Genomic DNA, 19,909 nt, shown 5'->3' on the forward strand with positions numbered 1-19,909 from the left:
ATTGATCCAGCTCTGTCTTGTGTTAAGGGTCAATATTGGGCCCCATTCTTTTCAATCTCTCTGTTTATGGCCTTGTAAAGGTACCCATATTTGGCAATAAGCTATGTGAAGTTATAAACCCAAATAGAAACTATATCTCATTATAGAAAGATTAAAACAAATTGGTAGGTTGGGAACCTAGGAATCATTAACAATTATACTACTTAACTGAGTGAAAGTATGACTGAATAGTGTATCCTCACTTGTAATACTTTGCAGTCAAGTTGATGATAGAGTTGTGTTCATATAGCAATTGATGTAGATTGGTGGCTTACTTAGTGTATTTGTTAGAGGTGTGTGTTACCTCGTATGGGTGGGGCTAGTCCAAAAATTGAGCTGCGTTAGTAGCTATCACAGGCTACTCATTGGAACACATTTTGCATATTAGCCGGGACTCCGTCTTGTTACCATGTCAACCCACAAATGTGATGTAGGATAGAATTATGTCTTAGAATATCTGTATTGTATAGTCGCTGGTCTGTGTAGTTAACATGCAGTAAAATAGTGGAAAATGTGTAATTCCCCAATAATTAATTAGCAGTTTTTATTAGTTATTTATTTACATAAATGTCAAGGTCACTGCTCAATATATTTTCTGGTTTTTAAATGCAAAATTGGAGGATAAACTCGCCATGTGTATGTCCTGCTTTAAAATAAATTGTATCTGCAATCAAAATAGGGGTTATTGACCCAGGGAATTGTATATTTGTTGTTAGGTACCTTATCCTGCTAACAAATCATACACAAGTGTACTAATAAATTCTATACACCTGTACAATAGTTGGAAATAAATCAGTGGACACGGAAAACAAATCAGAGATTGCTTAACCCAGTGTAGCAGTATGTGATTGCTTTCCTAATTGTCCCCCATTTAGATTACTATTCTTTGGTCTCACATGTGAATTTCTACTGTCGAATTTACAACAGTGGGGACAAAGCATACTTCTAGTACAGATGAAGAGATGTCTTCTGTACATTATATACTGTCGAAAACAGGAACTACAGCTTTAACTGGAGTCTTCCCATTAAATACAAAATGTTTTTGTATATATATATATATATATATATATATATGAGAAAACTAGTAATAATCACAAATCTATATGTAAAAAAATTAAATGCTTTTAGTCCTTGACCGAGGTGTACCAGATAGGTACCACTGTACCTCTGTGATCCGCCCACTTCATGATGTCCACCTTATCTCCACTTTTGGGAGACTCCTTCGCAGAGTAGAAGTGTACCTCAATGGTCAGTGAGGTGGAATAATCATTAGCGGTGCACTTTACTAATATATAAACTTCACACCAATATCATATCTCCTACTACTTCAATTCAGTCAAATAAATGTTTGTTTTTTCTCTTAACAATGCTATTCGGTTTAATCTTGTATGTGCCTTAAATTAATCATGATCAAGTGTGGAGACATGGGCAATATTTTTATTACATGAGACACTTTGGTTTGTGTGAAGATTTTTATTACATTATTCGGGGTGAGAGTGGAAAGTGTTTCTCTGCTGAAGAAGAGACTGTTCTTAGGCCCCTGGTGGCCAGTTTCTGGATTACTTCCTGCATCATCACCCTTTACCCGTTACTGTTAACGTGGGTACAAATTTGCATACCTAGGCACAGATCTTTGAACCAAAATAAGTGTTTTTATTTATTATACCACCAAATGGCTATATCACTCACAAGAATATATCAATTACACTGTACTGTACAGAGACCATACTTAATGGTCCACCTGGGTATCCTTTTATAGATTCAAGCCTGTCAGATGAAGGGTTCCTTTTGCCAGCAAGCAGTGATTCAGCCCAGACCTGTATTAAGACTGATGGAGTCCATATAGTCTAATATGACTGCCTGGATCCTGGAATGTTGGGGCCCTATTTGGGAAAAAGACAGGTATAGATCTGAATGACCAACATTTTAACCCCAAATGAACAGGAAACACTTTGTACAGCTTGATGAACCCATTATGACACTTCAAGTTTCATAGGACATGTATTGCTTTACTATTTCAAGCAATTTGACTCCTCTCAGCAGCCAGTTATAACTTGGTTTTTGACATTTAAAAAAAAAAGTGAAAAAGAGAAGTAACATTGGACTGAGTTATGCAGAGTCTGCCTGTAAATGTAGTTATAAGAGGTCAATGTAGAATTTAAAATAATACAGTGCTCTCTCTTTGTAACAACTTAAAATACAGGCCAAAAATTGTTTGTTTAATGAGGGTAGTGTTATAAAGAAGGTGACATGTGCAATTGAGTTAATACATTGTAATACTAAGAATATATCTGGTGGTAATCAAGTGTGGTGTTAAAAATGAAGCACTCTATGGCGACAAATTCAATTGGCCGTTATGTGCAGCCGGACATCACCACCAATTCGGGATGGAACCTCCGCTCATTGTTCCTCTCACCTCTATGGGGAGTGATCCTTTGGTAGGAATGGCCCGTCCCAGACTGAAGTGAAGGAATTACTTAGTCACTCTTCCTAATTTTAAGCAGAGCTGCAGTAAACAACACAACAATTTACTTCCATGTTCCGTAAATGGAAACCACTGTAAGGTATGTTTTTGTGTTCACACTTGTTCGGGTGTTATGTGCTATTTTGTATGTATTTTCGTCAGCAGTGACAAGCTGTTTCCTCCATTCCAGGTTGCAGGGAAGGTGTGTAACTCTAACATGGATATATGGAGGGAGCGCTGTGTCTGGAAGTAAGATGCAAGGGAGGCTTGTGCACTCAGCTGCATCTTAATTTCCTTTTCAATCTTGCCGTAATTAATTTCACAAACTGAATCTTGTGGATGCTGCAGGTTTCATTTTGCTGTTCTAATTTCTGTCCATCTGCCGTGTGTAAACCCCACGTTTCCTTGCAATTGCCAGCGGTGTTACATAGGGTTTATGATACATTTTTTGGTGGAGGCCCTAAAGCGCATGTATTTGGGTCCTCAAGTTTTCTTAGCTGCTAGAGGTGCTTTATTGCCATGCTCCTCTGGTTTTGTATCCAATTTACCTGTGGAGAAGTTTGCATTAATTACTGGAGGGATTGTTTATTTCCTGTTTTAATTGTATTTAGCTGGATGTGGCAACATCGTTGTAAAAACACAAAAGTTCATTTCCTTGGTTGCCATAAATAAAACATATTTATATGTCGGGGTGCAGAAGGTACTTGCTGCCCTCTGCTGGTGGTTTGCTTTCACTCCAGTTTTCTACATTACAGCCAGAGCTGTGGCCTATGTCCCAATGTGCAGGCTGGATAATTTGTATTAATGAGGAGGTGCAGGAATTGACTCATGGCTTCCCCACTGTGCACAAGCTTTCTGAGGTTGCATGTGTGTGTGGTGACTCAGGAGGCAGAGCTGGGACATTTGACCCCATTTATTAACCTCAGGAGGTGCTATTGAGTTGAGAGGACTCTGGGTCAGCTGGAAGGCAGCGGTCACACGCCGGTCACATTCAGCAGGTCATTCCTTTTCTGAGACAGAAAGCAATCGTCTAGAACAAGCCCTGGCAGCCTTATTCCTATCAGGTAATTCTTATAAATGAGCGCAGACACCAAGCAAGATCCAGAAGGGGAAATAGAGCAAGGGCAAACAAGTGCACTGTGAAGCTGGAAGAGAGCTCTTAACCGAGCCAAGTACAGAAATATCATAAGGTTGTTACCAGCGACAACTTAATCCTATATGTGAACTGTGCAGCAGCCGGAGTGGCTTTCTATCCTGCTCTAAATCAGTTCTAGCAATAGTTACTGGCCTGCACAGAAGGACAGAGAAAATAGTTCCCCACTTCCCCTGGTTTACGTATAAGCTTCTGTATTGCTATATGTAATTCTAGCAAGCAAGGAATTTGGTTAGTGCAAATGTATTATAGAATATTTGCAATTCTTCAGTGCTTGGTAAAAATAAAAGGGCTATAAAGACAACCACAACTGGAGGAAAATCCACAGATATTTGTCCTGGTGGAATAGTCGCCTTAATATATAACCTGGTGCATATTTAGCAGTGTGCGCATTTTAATCACATTTTACTTGAATTAGTTTGTCATTTGATTTCAGTTTGGTTCTCCAGACACTTCTCAAACAGAATTGTCAGCGGAGTAATTAAAAAGTCAACAAAATTGAAGGAGGTCACATTGGCTTTGAGGGCAAAGTACGTTGCACATGACTAGTTAAACTGATCTTACTTATTAAATACTGGTAAGAAGAATAAAGTGAAATTAGATAGTATGCTGTTTTAGTTCGCAAACTTCACATTGACCTACCCTTTCACATTGAGATACCTCGTGGCCCCCTGATTAGACAGTCCTTAATGCTGGCAGGCGGCATGTATGATCCATTCTACCTCAGGACACAATATGTTGCCACCCCCTTTGAGGGAATTCTCAGGTGCTGTGCCCAACTACAGAATGGGATGACCAGTATGCACTAGTTTAGGGATACCCAAGCCCTGTTCATATAGATGTAAGTACCTAATAGCCAAGGTATGTGCCTATAACACAAGGTGCAGATCATCATCACCATTTATTTATATAGAGCCACTGATTCCGCAGCGCTGTACAGAGAACTCACTCACATCAGTCCCTGCCCCATTGGGGCTTACAGTCTAAGTTCCCTAACACACACACACACACACACACACACACACAGAGCGAGAGAGACAGGTCAATTTTGATAGATCCAGTGTAGTGGAGACGCAGTGAACAGCAAATGTAGCTTTTGGAGCTTAGTTGAGAAGTGGCAGAGTGAAGGAAGAAGAGAAGACCTATGTTTGAGTACAGAACACCACTCAAGTTCTATGACCAGAACATCCCGTTACATATGTTGTTATACTTTCTCCATCATTCCTCCCATGGTTGCTATGTCTCCCGATTACATAGGATACCAAGGGAGGTATTCAATTGTTAGCGAGTTTGTAATTTCGAGCGCGTTAAGTCTTTTCTTTTTTTTTTCGAGCACGGAAACTTCTCCCGCAATTCAAATCTTTTTTTTTTTTTTTTTTTTTTTTTTTTTTTACCGAAACGGTCTAATCGCGCTCCAAACGTTTGTCAATGTTAAAGTATAGGCTGGATGCGAACCCTCAGCGGAAAAAGCTATTCAATTGTTTTTTAACGCTGTGGGTGATACAGGCAAATCTGCTGTTTCAACTCGCACCTCCTTGGTCTGCTCAAAGAAATAAAATAAAAATTTAAGTTAAGAAAAATATAAATTAAACTGAAAAAATAGGTGTAAAAGTTCATTAAAATAACCTGAAAACTGAAAAGTACTATTTTATTATTTTTTTAGGGGGGGGGGGGGTGGTTGTGCCTGACCTCACCTCAGTCAGCTCTCATCAACATTGTGAAAAGTAGCATGTTATTTATTTTTTAAAACCAAAAAGCGTTTGCTCCCCACTCTATTTAGTCTTAACCCTAGTGCTGGCAGGCTATTGCTGTGCGTGTTGAAATCTTTGAAAATTTTTGCGTAGGGTTCCCCCTATTTCAATTGAACCAGCACTAGGCAAACCAACCGGGGTGATAGGCACTATAGCAGGGGGGGGGGGGGAACGCAGTTTGGGTCCCACGGCCATAATGACTAAACACCCACAGACTGTTCAGCGCTGCCCTGGATTCCCTAGGGAGTGTGGTCCGCTGAAAAATGTAAGCAGGCCACCCCCCTAGGGACACCCGGCCCAGTGCCGATAGCACTAGGGTTCTTCCTACTACCCCTGGGCTGTGGGTATTAGGGTAATAAATGGGGATTTTGTATGGAAAAAAACCAAAGACCACAATTTTGATTTGTGGAACTACATGTCCCAGCCAGCCATGTTGGCCTAAATAGTGTGGGCATGCTGCTACTTGTCTAACTACAAGCACCAGCGTACCCATGGCACACAAGGCATGTTGGCACTTGTAGAACCACAAGTGCCAACATGCTCTTACACCCACGGCTGGCTGTGATCTGTAGTTCCACAAAGCAAAATGTTAAATAAAAGCACAACACCCTCATTCCAACCACAAATCTTTATTAAAAATAATAAAACCCCAAGAAATACAGTAAACACCCTCATGTACACCATAGATTTTTATTAAAAAAAAAAAAAATACTCACCATGGACAAAATCCTCAGTTTTCTGATGCTTTACCTACACACACTCATTTACGCAAAGTGCCAACAAATATTTGTACCTTCCAAATGTCCGGCTTGCCCACTGTCCCACAAATATTTGTACCTTCCAAATGTCCATGCTTGGCCAGTGTTCAAGAAATTTTTGTAAATGTAAAAATTTCTTCCTGCTTGTAAAATCAGGGGAGGGGGGGGGGGGGGGCGCGCATTGTTGCTTGCAGTGCTGGGGCCCTTCTTGATTGCAGTGTGGGGACCCATTCTCTTGTGCAGTGCTGGGGCCCTTCTTGATTGCAGTGTGGGGGCCCATTCTCTTGTGCAGTGCTGGGGCCCTTCTTGATTGCAGTGTAGGGGCCCAATCTCCTTTTGCAGTGCTGGGGCCCTTCTTGATTGCATGAATTTGCATTAATTTTTTATACTAAAATGACTGCCTTAACCACTCCTCATTTCAAACTCGCTAGGACCAATAATAGAGCGCGAGGGGGTGGATGCAATGTTAACAATTGAATTGAGCGTTTTTTTTTTTTTAAAACGAGCGCTCGAACAGGAAGAAACGAGCGCGGGATTTTCACCCGTCTCGCTAACAATTGAATATGCCCCCAAAAATATGTTTGTTGCTCAAAGTATTTTGCAGTTTTAGGGTTCAGAAACAAATTTTAGTTGTTACAGTATTTTTTTCTGTGATGAAATACAGTTGCTTAGGATGAGTATGAAAGAGAACATAGCTAGTGGTGGGTAAACCATAATTGTGAGGCACTTGGGCCACCAGCAGAACCTACTTTTATAGTCACACAGTAAGTACAAGGACATATATAACTGTCCTGGTGGAAATAAGAGTTAAAGAAAATCACTGTAATATTCAAGCTTTATTTACTTGGTATAGAGTCGTATTTGTGTTGTTGTGATGCTGTACTTTAGGTTTTTTGGTTAGCCAGCATTTGTCACTATTGTGGAAGAAGATCCATACCCTGTGAGAGAGGAATAGCATCAGGAAAAAAAAAAGGTACTCGTTAATTATACAAGCGTGAAAAACATGGACTCTGCTCACCTGTCATTCCAGGGATTTGGTTATCTCTGTGGTGAACCTGCGGCTGGCAGAGAGGGAAACAATCTCCGCCCCTGGACTCCATCCCATCTCCATCCATTTTAAAATGTCATTCAGGCACCTCAAACTCCGCTGTCCCTGCAGCAGGAACAGCGGCCAGAAGGTTAGCTGAATAAAAGGTGGGCAGAGGTTTTTCATATGGCACTCGTATAATTAACAAGTACCAACGTTTTTTTCCAATTAGATACAATGCAATGTTCTATTATGTTTAATATACATAGTATTTAAAAAATATGTTTTTTCTTTAAAATCTCGGCCAGTATTAAGGCCAGTGATTGGCAGTCCTATCCCTCATCATCACCATTTATTTATATAGCGCCACTGATTCCGCAGCGCTGTACAGAGAACTCATTCACATCAGTCCCTGCCCCATTGGAGCTAACAGTCTAAATTCCCTAACATAGACACACACACACAGACAGACAGACAAAGACACTAGGGTCACTTTTGATAGCAGCCAATTAACCTACTAGTATGGGGTTTTTTTTGGAGTGTGGGAGGAAACCGGAGCACCTGGAGGAAACCCACGCAAACACGGGGAGAACATACAAACTCCACACAGACAAGGCCATGGTCAGGAATTGAACCCATGACCCCAGCGCTGTAAGACAGAAGTGCTAACCACTTAGCCCTGTGCTGCCCACAGTTTAGTAGAGGGTAATGTGTATTTATTCTAAGAGGCTGCAGACACCAAGTAGAAACAAACAATAAAGGCACCATACTGCTGCAGCATAGACTACCATTCACCCAACAGTAATAAACACAATATTGTTACTAGATTAGTGTTGTGGGAAATGCCTGCAATCACATGTGCTTTAGTGCACGTCTTGGTTCTGATGGTTCTGGAAAAAAACTCTTAATATAATTTCTATAGTGCTGACTAAGATATTACAAGACTAAATCCCAAGTCAGTCCTAAAATAATAAAGAATACTATACCCAAGTTTAAATCCCCAAGTGGGGGAGCATACAGAACAAGAAATCAGCCACTTTTATTAAAGAAAATACATTACTGAGCTCCCTCCAGCACTGGTTACTGTCAGCGGTAAAGTATATAAATCAGCAATTAAAGGCGCTCACTGCAATTATCTCCACGAAGAATCCATTGTAACGTAATAACACAACTGTATAGATGTGAGCCTTGTGTCTCCTGCACTGTAGCAGAAATGATATAAAGATCAATAGAGCTTCAGAATGCAGGATAGCGTCCTGTAGTTTTCCTTCCCCATACCAGCTTGTACACCTGTGCTTCTATTGTACACATAAATGTATAAAGCTCTGCACCAGTTGCTCACACAAGACAATTCATATGTTTCTCCTGCCACACAAGCTTCTACGTCTGTGCTTCCCCTGCTTGCACCCCTTTATACACCATTGCTTCCTCTATAGCGACATTTGTATACGCCTCTGCTTCCCCTGCCTACACAAGCGTATACTTGTGTTTTCCCGTCCACACAAGCTTGCACACCTGTGCTGTTCTGTCTACACAATCGTGTATATATACCTTACTTACAGTCCCCATTTAAGCACATACATCCGTGCTTCCCCTGCCTATACAAGCTTATACCTGTGATCTTCTGCCCTACTTGTATCCCCGGCCTACAGTTTTATGCACTTCTGATTCCCCTGCTCACATCCCTGTTCTTTCACTTCCAGTACAAATTTATACACCTGTTTTTCTGATGACACTGGCTCAGGTCTGGCAAACCTGTGGCCCCTAGGTGTGTGAAACTACCAGTCCCAGCATGCACTGTCCTCTATAGGCTGTCAGTCTACTGGCAAAGCATGCTGGGGTTTGTAGTTTCACAACACAGGTTGGCCAGGCCTACACTAGCTCATACACCTTCCTATCTCAGCCTCCACAAGCATATACACCTGTCCAATACCTAGTCCCGTAATCTTACTGGCATGTGCTTTACCTGTACACACACAAATCTGTGGTTACTTTGTACTTACTAGCATACACATGTGCCTCTCCTGTCCACACGAACCATGTACTGTTCTTCCCCTGATTACACAGGCTTTCCTTGCATTATCAGCATTGGTTTAACCATTCACTTCCATGGGCCATGCATGACCTCTGCTTATATAAACTGTCTCTTCTCGCCCACACAAGCTGTACAAGAGCTTTTTAAATTGGCTACACTCCAGTTTCTTCCAGTGCCCATAACAGAAGTACTCCTGTACTTCCATGGTTGATGTGGATTATTCTATCTAGTACATGGGTTATGACTGTAGCTTCTCTACCACGACAAACTTTTGTGTACCTAAAAATAACTTTACATACCACTGTATACCAGTTTCAGCAAAATATCATGTAAATATTTACTAAACATGTTTAAATGTAAAAAACATTAAGGTCCTTCAAGCATAGATTCTCCAATATAAAAACTGAAACATAACTTTAAGGGTCAATAAGTAGATTAAGGCAAAAAAAAAAAAAGGAGTGAATGTTTTCCGGGACAAAACATGTTGAAATGCAAGGGGTGCAAATTAGTTTATTATTTTGCACATAGGTTAAATACTGTCTGTTTTTTCATGTAGCACACAAATACTTGATAGCTTTATTTACACTGAAATGTAATGTTGATCTAGGACATGCTCTACCCCCACTATAAATCTGTCTCCACATTTTAAATTTACCACCCCCTCCAATGCAACATGGTTTTGCCCAAGTGCAAAGTACTCCTTTGTTATGCTTTGCTCTCCTTAACGACTCAGGCCCTAAATGTGCACTGTAAAATTAACAAATTGAGAATTAAAATACCAAAACTGCTATAGCTATATATCATAGTTGCCTACTCTCCCGGAATGTTCGGGGAAACTCCCGAATTTTTGGGAGTTCTCCCGGACTCCCGAGAAAGCAGGCAAACATCCCGGATGTAGCCATCTCCGTTGTTGAAGAGGGTGGAGGCGGGGCTAAATGTGGCATCGTGGCCCCAATGGCGCAACATGCGTGGACACGCCCCCTCGATGGACCTCCTCCTGGACAGCTGCCTTCAAAAGTAGGCAAGTATGCTATATATCATATAGCATGTTACCTGTACATACAATCCTAATAATGGATAGCAGTGCAGCAGTTAAGATTTGAACAAATATCTATCTTCCAAGAAATTGTTAAATCTTAATTTATTGGAAATAATGTGTTTAAAAACCTGGGTTCTAAGTACAGTGGACATCTCCTTTAAAACGGACTGCTGTCTATATGCCGCTTACTGGCACATGACATAAACTCATTTGACTACATAAGAAATACTGGCTAGATTTGTAATGTACTAATTAATATTAAACAATAAAAACACATTTGCATTATTGCACGGCTGCACATAAATTTGACAGATGTCTAAATAGAAAAACAATACATGTTTAAATACTAAATATGTTTTATTAACCCATAGGAAAATCATGCAAAAAAAAAAAAGACAGGTGAAGGGTGCAGCCCCAGGGCCACCTTAACTACTTTATGGGCCCCCGGGCAATACAGTGTACCGGGCCCCTAAAAAAAAATAATATATATATATATATATATATATATATATATATATATATATATATATATATATATACATATATATATAGTGTGTGTGTGTGTAAAAAAAATATATATGTAAAAAAAACCGTGATTATATATATATATATATATATATATAATCACTTTTTTTTTACATATATATACATACATATATATATATATATATATATATATATATATATATATATATATATATATATATATATATATATATATAGGGGCCCCCTTAACATACCTTAAGTCCGATCCCCTTCTTATTTCCGTGCCGCTGAGTCTCTTCTGCCCTCTTCCGTGCTGTGGTTGCAGTGAATGCTGGGTGTGACATCACGCCCAGCATTCACTGCGAGCACAGCACGGAAGAGGGGACCAGGGAGGGAGCCGGATCACCGCTGATGTGACCGCAAGGTAAGTATTTAAAAAGTATTCGGACGGGCCCCCCTTGCCTGCAGGGCCCCTGGGCACCTGCCCATCGTGCCCAATGGAAGAGACGGCCCTGTGCAGCCCAATATATAGAATAGCTAATAACGTGTATAGTCCTTCACCAATCATAGTATTTGAACCAGCAGAAACATCAAGCTACATTTTGGGGTATATTTACTAAGCGGCGGTTCCAACGAACCACCGATTCTCATCACTTTGCAGCCATTGTTTAAAATGCCAATTTTATTAAAGTCAAAGCCCATTGGGTTATAAATGATGATAAAACTATTGTTAGTAAATATACCCCATTGTCTGTAGAGAGACCCCTTCTTCATCTGCTCTGTTATATTGATGCTTCCCATAATTGCCCTTCTCAAGCATCCCATTGACTGACCATAACAGTTTAGGGTAACCAGGCTTTGCAGTAAGGATAAGAAGAATCGTATAAGAGATAATGATGCTGCAATGACATTGGCTCATGAAGGAGGACAAAAGTCTTGCAGAAGCAATAGCAGCACTTGAAAAAGGAAGTGGGTTGAGGCCCAAAAGATTGACAGCATGCCATTCAGGATAGGGTCACATTATATAATCATATTTTCTTAAAACGATTGTTTTTATATGGCCACACATTCCTATAAATTAGATTTTAGCAATAACCTTGTGGTAGGCCAAGCATTAAAGCCCACAAGCAGATTTATAATTGGACATACCTGGTCTACGCTTATAAAATCCTGAAAGACTGGGCACTTTAGACAGGTATCCAGTACAACTTCTTACACGTTCTTCTTGCACCTCCCTCTGTTTTCATTACACACCATATTTACAATAGTGTCATCAATTGAATCAACTCCGATCTAGTTTTTATTGCAAGTCCTTTTTAATTATGAGCACCAACTTATTCTGCCTTCTCTAAGCAGATGAAGTCTGCAAGACCGGCCCTCTCGTCGTACTCTCATAAACACATGGATGGATTATTCATTTTGTCCTGTGACCTAAAATCTCAGGAACTTCACCATGTAAGCTCCCATACTTCATATGTGCACCCACTAGTCTGGCATAATTAGAAGTGGAATAAAAATAAGAGTGAGCATTGTGCCGCTTTTTCATTACATGCTACTAGGTAAGGCTGGGCACAGGGTAAGATGTCACTGGAGAGGAGGCTGGCATTTTGACTTTTTTTAAAAAAAATAAAAATAAAAACCTGATCTAGACTTATTTTGGTAAATTGCCAGTCTTTTCTTTGAATGTTCATGGATCCGCTTTAGGCAGCATATCGCTGTGCTTTGTATGGGTTTATGGAAAGTGCAGCCTGCTTGTACAATAAGGAGTGGAGAAGTACACACAGCATTCATAGTGAATTTTGAATAGACTACAGCCGCTGCTACTTATACTTTTTTGAGCTCATGGTGAAATCCAACAGTCACCTAGACCACCTAGAGAAGAGGGCAGGACAAGCACATCAATGAGGCAATTAGTTGTGAGTCACATAATTTTGGGGGGATAAATAGATAATTTGTAAGTACGAATTATGGACTGGACTTTGATCACAAGTAGTCATCTAGTGATCTCAAAGCAGTCAGATTCTAGCTATAATTTTCTAAAATGTACTACATAAATGATAGCTAGAATCTGGTTGCTATGGGCAACACCTCCACATTTCCTATTTAGAAGGTTTGATAAATGTACTCCTTAGACACTAAAGTCGCTCAGAAGTTTTTGTGTTTTAGACTAATATTGCTATAAAATAACTGAAATAAACTTGAGCTATGTTTTGTTTGTTTTTTTAAATATTTTATTGATTTTTTTAAAAAAATAAATAACTGGGAAGCAGTACATCAGTAAAGCAATTTTAACCAATCAATATTCTAGAGATAGGATAAAGAACACTGCACTGAACCAGATAGGGGAAACAGTATGGCTAGCGAATAAAACTTCAGGTGGCTACTGTTTTGGAAAATTCCAGATCCAATTGTGAAAGGGGACAGTCTACATTTCAGTGGAAAGAGGGAAGGAAAGAGGGGTGAGGATAGAAGGGACTTTAGTATGGGAACATGAAAAACAAGAGGGGAGAAGGGAACAAAGAGTGAGGAGAGTACTTGTCGGAGGTTCAAAAACTGCAAACTCTCTATGTCTGAGGGCCTCATGATAGTCAATCCAAGAGGACAAAATGATTAGGAATTTATTGGGGCATTAGTGTAGTATGCTTGTTATATTTTCAAAATTGTTGGGTCTGCCAGATGACGTTCACTAGAGCTGTGCTAGATTTGGGGCTAAGGTTTCTTTCATTTAAAATGTGACAATATATATATGTGCGTGTTTGGGGATATCTGAGAGAGCTCTAGGTATCTAGGTAGGAGAGTAAAGGGCAAACAGGGAGGGAGATGTTGACCAATGATAAAATTAATTAAATTATGTACTTCATTCTAGCATCCTTAATTTAGGACAAGATAACCATATGTGAGCCAGGGTGCCCCCAGATTCACAATTCTTCCAACAGTGTTCTGGCAACATTACAGAAAATGCACAAAGAGAAGAAGGAACTATGTACCATAAAAAAACCTTTTTTTTAAAGAACCTTGATGAAGCTCTTAATTGCAATTTCACAGATCCTGCCCCATTCCTCGGGATCCAAGATCTTTTCATATGTCCTGCTGCTTAAAGGAGTCCTTCTAAAATTGATTGTGGAATTGTAATAGGTTATAAAAAGTCTATATGACACCTTTCGAATTGGACCAGTTAAGGCAGATCTCAGAGAAGATGTGCAGAGGATTACCCCAGCTATATCCGGTTTTCTACAGAGCTTAGCAGCCAGGGGCCCCATAATTAATTCAAATAGAAATATGTCAGGGGACACTCCTGCCTTGTATAATTTCTGATTGGAAATGAACATGAAACAAAGCCATTCGCCAGAATCAAAGCAATGGGGTTATAGTATAAATATGCAATGCTGTGTATGACCCTATCTTGGAACCCAAAGGACTGCAGGCTGTGGCACATAAAAGTCCTATCAACCTTTTCAAATTATAAGGCCATCACAAGGGCAGGAACCGCCACCTTATTTACTATATAAGTTAGGTTAATTGCTTTTTGGGTCTTGTGTACAGCTTGGCAGCCAGGGATGTACCCTACATGTGTCATATGGCTCCTTTGGAATCCCAATCTCTATCCTGGTGGTGTCCTCATCATACTTCCTCACCATATGACTTGCGTTAGACCAAACAACAGAGAGGAAAGTGGTTGAGCCAATTTTCTATAATAGACAGAGAAACCACCTGGGCAAAGAGCCACTGCTGTTTTGAAAGATATCATCATGTCTGAGAGCTCCTCTGCTGTAAATTCTCTCTTAAATTTCTCGGATTGTGACTATCACATGTGTGAGATGATCTAACTCCAGGTAAGATTGAATCTTACCAGATACCTCAATGAGAGTAGATACATTTACACATAGATTGTAAAGAGGGGCATAATATTCCCGCAAAGGAAGGACGGAGCACATAGTTAAGACCTTTTATGATTACAGACACATGTGGAATACATGCACTAGGCTAACTTTTGTCAAAGACATTTCAAACACTGCAAAATTTGGATATGTCAAGCAGAGCCGTAACTTAGAATTCTAGCGCCCTTGGCGAGAAAGACAAATGTCGCCCCCCTAGCCATCAATTTTAACCAAATTAACTTAAAATATTCCTAAATTGCGCTCCCTTTCAGCGTTGCGCCCTGGGCGGTCGCCCCTGTCGCACAGCCCTAGTTACGGCCCTGATGTCAAGGCTCTGTTTTGGGGCCGCTTTTGTTTGCCATACTTACACTCTGTATATAAATCAGCTTCCATGTATTTGTACACAGATGACTTCATCTTATGCGCATAGCTCGAACTTCTCCAACTTTAAAAAGGTACATCAGTCTCCTCTTTCTCAGGTGAAACAATGGATAACGCAAAACAAACTGTTTTAGTACTCTGGTAAAATAATATCCATGTCATGTTCTTTGAGACAAAGTGTAAACATCTTACTTGTGCAATTTACAGCACTTATTAGGATCTTCTTCCAGATGTCGGCTAACAGTTGCTAACTTCAATAACAATCTAGCCCCTCTGCCCTTCTCCTGCCAAGCTCCCTCTTTCTGGAAAAATGTACCTGTGTCACACTTGCCACCTGCCAGAGATCTTTAAAAACTTCTGTCACCCTTTGTCTAAAAAAAAAGTCATATTTTTATTTAATGTTTCCAGGACATATTTTATAAGAAAAAGTAGCTATCAAATTATTTAATCCTGATCATATATAGTATATATAGATATTGGATGTAGTAGTAATTTATAACTGGAAACTGATGGTCCTTACCTTGGGCATAAAGGATTAGTTTAGACTGTACTTGAATATAAGGCGTAACTATCATAGTAGCAGACGTTGCAGCTGCTATGGGGCCTCATCTGTCAAAGCATGTGCATATGTGTGGTTTTTTTCACCCTTGGGGGGTTCATGATGACCACTTACAAAATGTTGCTATAGTGCCCTCTAATATCTAGATAGGCCCCTGCTTGAATATATTTACTCCTTATGTACTTTTTTCATACATGTATTATTGTGATTTTTTTTTACTTTACTGCTGTGTAGCACTGGTAGCTGTATATAGTATAGCCTGTGTAGCTTTAGTTCAGTGTTGGCTAACCTGTGACACTCCAGGTGTTTGTGAAACTACAAGTCCCAGCATGCTTTGCCAATCTATAGCAGCTTATTGCTGGAAGGGTATGCTGGGACTTGTAGTTTCACAACACCTGGAGTGTCACAGGTTAGCCAACACTGCTTTAGTTTATATCAAAGTTTGCCCTGGCCCGTTTGTGCATCAAAAACCCATTAACAAACATCTTAGGGCTTGTTCACACTTGCTGTTTATGAGCTTTATGGATGCAAACAAACTCTTTAAAAGCGCTTTAAAAATGGGAAGAAAGTATTTACAACGTTTCAAACTTGTGCCACTAGAAAAACCTGTTTCCGAAGCGTTGACACGTGCAACCAGTACAATGGATTGTATTGGCAAAAAACAGAGCCTGATTAACAGTTCAGTCCCCCCTAGTGTCATACGCTCATGAAACCCCCTTACCTTTCACACCAGGCTAATGCGAGGTAGATAAAAACAAACTTGTCCTTAATCTAAAATAGAGCTTCCTTCACCACCCCACCATCAATATTTATATTCCCATGTTTTTCAGCTCTACATGGCAATCTTGGTCACTCATTTTGTTTTCTGTACCATATAGCAGAAAAGAGGCATGAATAAGCACTACCGGGGCAGAAGATGGGAAGGGAACGGTCATGCCTGTGTCTGTCACCATACTTGCCTATGGAAAGATTAAAACCTTACTATATTTTACATTCATGTTTTCTTTTTACTTTGGACAACTTTTATATTTTACAGTAAATTTCAATTTATGCCCAAGGCTGCAGCCTAGGCAGCCCATTGTATATTGAGGCCCTGGTAAAAACACAGAACATAGAAAATGCATTACTCAAACAGTTCTAAAGTATATATTATTGTTCATGCTTTTATTTTTATGTATTTTGTTTACCATTTTCCGAGCAAATATGTGTGAATTGGTCCTAAGTAGTATTTCCCTTTGGCCATTTGAGATGGCGGGAGGTTTGTCATCCATTTCTGCAAATTAACAGAACCTGTAACTAGGAGTTACAAGCGTCTTTTATTTAGGAGGTCTCATTTATGTGAAACATTTCTCCCAGCTCTCCTAAAGATTCAGAATTATAGCTGAAGTTGTCTAGTATTGTTATATTAGGAGCACTGTGGACAGGCTTTTTTTTTTGCCCTGGGTTTGAGATCCACCTGTCCTCCCAGACATACAGTTCTCTGCCTGTGCTAATAGGCGAAGAACAAGCATATCTCTTATGAAAGTTTCAACTACAGCTCAAACTTTGCCTGTGAAAAATGACCAGCTTGTTTCAGTGCTTAGAGAATGTTATTAAAATGCTAATTTAAAAGAAAAAAAAAAAAGAGTTAAATATCTAGCAGTGGCGCAGTCTAATTGCAAGCATAATGAGCTCTGGAGTGCCCCTGACACACAGAACATAAACAGCCAGTAAACAGATCATTAGTACTCACATTCATTTATTGTGCCGACCTTAGCATGACCCCGGAGCGGGGAGGGTGAGAAGCAGGTGGATCTGACTGTGACACCCCTCTAGGGGATGCAGGAAATGAAGCTAGAAGCTGTTACCATAGATACACTTGTGCAGATGAGGTAACACGCCAACAGGCTGCAGCCTTCTATCTGTCACCCTCTCCGTGTTAGGATTAAATTATTCCCAGATACAGGAATGCAGCCCCTCCATATCCAGACCCTACAAGAGGGGAGGGATTGGGGGGGGGGGTCCGGTCACCTTGTGAATGGTGGAAGATGCCTCCTGTCAGAGCCCCAGCCGGTGCCATGAGATGGAAGGCAGCACAGTACCTATCCCCTGTAGCAGCAGATCACACAGCAAAGCTAATTAACAAAAAATACAAATTACGACACCCTTCACTTCCACCCATCTGGTAACGAGAAAGCTTAATCAGGAGCTGTGAGCGCTCGGCAGCAGTTCTGCGGAGGGCCAAGAAGACGAGACTTAGATATTTCTCTAATAAATAGGAATTCTCCGCGTCTCCCTGTCCCCCTCCCCGTGCACTTTACATGAACCTGGGATCCGCCAGCAATAGCCCTTCCAGCGCGCGGCTGATGTGATTTAGGAGAATATTAAAGGCAATGTGGAGATTGGAGGCGCCTCTCTCTCAGGGAGAGCTGGAGAAATGCGCAGCACAGATGGGTTGAGCAGATTAAACGTTTCCTTCACATTGTTTCCAAATTGTGCTGCGGTGCCTCAGGGAGTGAGTGCAGTCAGAGCAGTGCGCACTTTATGGAGTCAGTATTAATGGCTGCATTTCATAGGCTTCTCGTATTAGCAGCAGGTTAGGGTCACGGCTAGACGACGGCTGCTTTTTGCCACCCCTATCTATCCTCTCTCATAGCATTTTCCCTTATAGCATTAGTCACATAATGATATTGCCCCTCGTGCTGATGGGTGGGTCATTCGTTATTTATACAAATGCTTCTCATTGACATATGTGCATGACCTACTGTGCTGTTTAAACTTTCATTTCTATAGCGATCTTGCCGTGGCATGCAAGTAGTTAATGTCACTTTTGCAGTCACTGTACCAGTGTTTTGGGTCAATGGCTTTTGACTAGCGACGGTTCAGTTTTTGCAAGCTGCTGGGTGCATTCCCTGGCAGAAAAATACTAATCATTTTATTGTTGCTGGGGGGAGAAAACAAGTTTATTGACATTATCATTTAGTGGGCCAAACATAATAGTTTGTCATAAATGAAGTGCAGAGCTTTTAAAAGCCCAAAGGGCTTTTGTTTACATGGATTGTTAATTTTGGGGGGGTCTTGGGATGTATTCGTGCCAGTTGACTACAGATATGTCCTGCGATCCTCCTCATCCAGCAAATGTGTATGTGACAAAGCCATAATTCCCTGTCACAGACATGACAACACCTTTCTTCCTTGCTACATTATATGGAAGCTTAGGGAGAGATGGATCACTGTCATCACATGGCGGGAGAACAGACAGAAGCTCCATGTTCTAATTTATTCATTTCAAAACAATAATGTATGACAGACAGGCACTAATACTGGCAATAAGCAATCATAAACCAATAACTGTGATTGATTAGACACCCAGGACATACATCAAGCTGATGCTATGATCCAGATTTATGTCCGCCTTGCCTCAGTCATTATCTTGCATCTGGGTGTATATCAGGGAACATGGTACCTAAGAGTAGTTAATACTACTGGAGAACTCGTACAAGTTTTCTCCTCATTAAATAATAGTTCAGTCAAGTTTTTTTGGGTTGTCCTGGCCCTAACAGCAGTGCCCTCTGAAGGTTACCTTTCAGAGATGAGGGGAAAGCTGTGCTCGGGCAAGCATGAGTAGCAAGGATCCTGAGCACAGCATATTTGAGACTGGCTGTGCCAGCACACTCTTCCTTTTAATAGTTTAATAAAAATTAGCATAATTAACAAACATCTGTATAATCCAGAGTGGTGCAATTTGGCAGAGGGAATGGGAGTTTAGATGTTATTGCTGGGAGTTTAATGTTCTTTTAATTCTTTTTGGCACGCTGCAGTGAGAGAAATGTTTGGTGCGGATGGTTGTGTGCCGGATTTAATTAGTATGTATCTTTTGATTGTGTGCGAATCTGAGGCCCTGAGTGGCTCAGGCAGTGGGACTGGTTTTTATGACGCCTTCCTGTCCTGGTGCTGGCAGGCGGGAAGCTGGGAGCTGACACAGCAAAGACAAAGGAGTATGTTTCAATATTTCTGCCATGAGCTTATTTAGGGGCACGTTCTTCTCACAGCATAAGAAACTTGCAAGTCTCTATTCATTTCTATAAAGGGCCTACTAGTGTAAGCTGTCATTTCCTGCCATAATTAACCCATCAGGCTGCCCAAAGCTCACTTAATCTTTGACGTCGTTTTGTCCATGCTGCCAGCCTCAGCCTATTTCAGAGAACCTGCCACCATTTTACTGCTTCAATTATGTATTTCAGAATGCTGCAGATCAATTTGGGTCCCTCTCCATCGCTGTTTACCGTAACGCAAAGGATAGAGTACATTGTTTGGGCTAAATTATTCATATCACACGTAAAGTGTATCTGTCACTTAC

At 40.5% G+C, this 19,909-nt stretch overlaps 1 protein-coding gene and 1 long non-coding RNA gene across 2 annotated transcripts in view; one reads left to right on the forward strand and one right to left on the reverse strand.

Moving 5' to 3' along the window:
- SKAP1 (src kinase associated phosphoprotein 1) overlaps nt 1–19,909 on the forward strand; it is a 260,926-nt gene that overhangs the window by 226,861 nt on the left and 14,156 nt on the right. The gene's annotated exons all lie outside the window — the stretch shown is intronic.
- On the reverse strand, nt 1,728–18,174 carry LOC142094639 (uncharacterized). The gene is made up of 3 exons (XR_012677689.1): nt 17,303–18,174; nt 15,328–15,382; nt 1,728–1,922 (listed from the first exon to the last, which is right to left on the reverse strand). It is a non-coding gene; the product is annotated as an uncharacterized LOC142094639 (long non-coding RNA).

This window comes from Mixophyes fleayi, chromosome 6 (assembly GCF_038048845.1).
Source record: "Mixophyes fleayi isolate aMixFle1 chromosome 6, aMixFle1.hap1, whole genome shotgun sequence".
Taxonomy (NCBI): Eukaryota; Metazoa; Chordata; class Amphibia; order Anura; family Limnodynastidae; genus Mixophyes; species Mixophyes fleayi.